Raw genomic sequence first — 1,457 nt, 5'->3', positions numbered from 1 at the left:
AATTTTCTCACCAGTCTCATAAAAATGACAGGCTCATGTTAGCCTGAGCCTTTATGCTCTTCCCTGTGCCTAAGGGCTAGGGATTTACCTGACTGAGGAATGGTGGTGAGATTGAGTACCTGTCTCTTGAGTGCATCTCACTCACTTCCATGGCTGTGAATGAAGCCTGCTAGGGATGGTAGAGTCCAAGGCAAATATCAGAAAGATGATGCCCATCTCTGCAGTTGTCTCTCCCTCCCTTGCACTCTTCAGGGGAAGAACAACCTCTGACCATCTCCAGAATGGCTCATGTCTGGAACTGACTCTTACACAATTTTGAGGGAAATTGAACGTGCTCAGCTTCTTGCCAAAGGGCACATTGAGAAGATGAATCTCTTTAAAAAAGCCCAAATCCCTTGCTGCTGGTGAGCAAGTCCATTCACTTGCTTGTTCGGAAACAGAACTCCAGGAAGTCAGGTACTGGCTCCTCCTTCCTCATGGGAATACAGGAGACAGATTAAAGAGAAGGGGGAAAAAAATCATTTCACAGCTAGTCTGCCCTGAAAAAGAAAAGGTTCCTGACACCAACAAAGTAATCAAGGATGAAAGCTTATGAGGTCAAGATTTCCCTTCTCCTCCATTATTCTTTTGATTTTTTCTGACTGGCTAGGACTTGAGCACTGCCCTGGTAAGTCTATAAATATAAAAGCCTTCCTTTCCTTTCTCTGGAACAGACCAAAGACTGTTTGAATACTTGTGGGAGAAGTTAAAACTAAATAAAACTAAAGCAAATTGCAAAAAGCAGCTTGGCCAACCAATCTTCAAGTGCTGATCATAAATTGTGGTAAGTCAGGACCAAGAAGCTTGTCTCTGCTCAACGGGAAATGGGAAAGGCAGTTCTCCCTCCCAAGAGCAAGCCCTCTGTATTCAGTGTTTCATGTGAAGACTGATGGCCAGGAATGCTAATGCCAAGCAACTGGTAAAGCTGGCAATGGGATGTGAGCTGTGTCTGAAAAAAGCAGCCCAGGACCATCAGGCTTGAGCTCTGAACATGTGTGCTGCCTCGAACATCTCAGTGTCTGTGTCTCTTCCCTTGTGCTCCACAAAACACCACTGAACTATCTTGGGTGGCCACCAGTGCACAGCTGCTAGGAGTTTCCCTGACCTGGCCACCCAGAAGAGCCCAGCCTTTGTAGAATCTTTTCCACTGGTGCCTATAGAGTATAAAATGCTCCTGGAGCAAATGAAGAGTGTTTATAAGCTCCCTTAGTATGGAGGGAAAATGGCAGAAGATGTGGGAATATCTATGACTGGTATTGCATTGGAAATGTTGAGAGTCCCTGTTTTAAGGTGCTGCCCACGCTCTCTGCACTGCAGCACCAGCAACCTTACTTAGCACTCTTTTTGTGACAAAAGCAAGGCTGCTCCCTCCATCTTTCCTGTCCTTGGCCTCTGTACTCCTTCAGCACTCTGCTTGG

This window comes from Antrostomus carolinensis, unplaced genomic scaffold (genome assembly GCF_000700745.2).
Source record: "Antrostomus carolinensis isolate BGI_N321 unplaced genomic scaffold, ASM70074v2 scaffold1415, whole genome shotgun sequence".
Taxonomy (NCBI): Eukaryota; Metazoa; Chordata; class Aves; order Caprimulgiformes; family Caprimulgidae; genus Antrostomus; species Antrostomus carolinensis.
Note: the sequence above shows the minus strand (reverse complement) of the source record.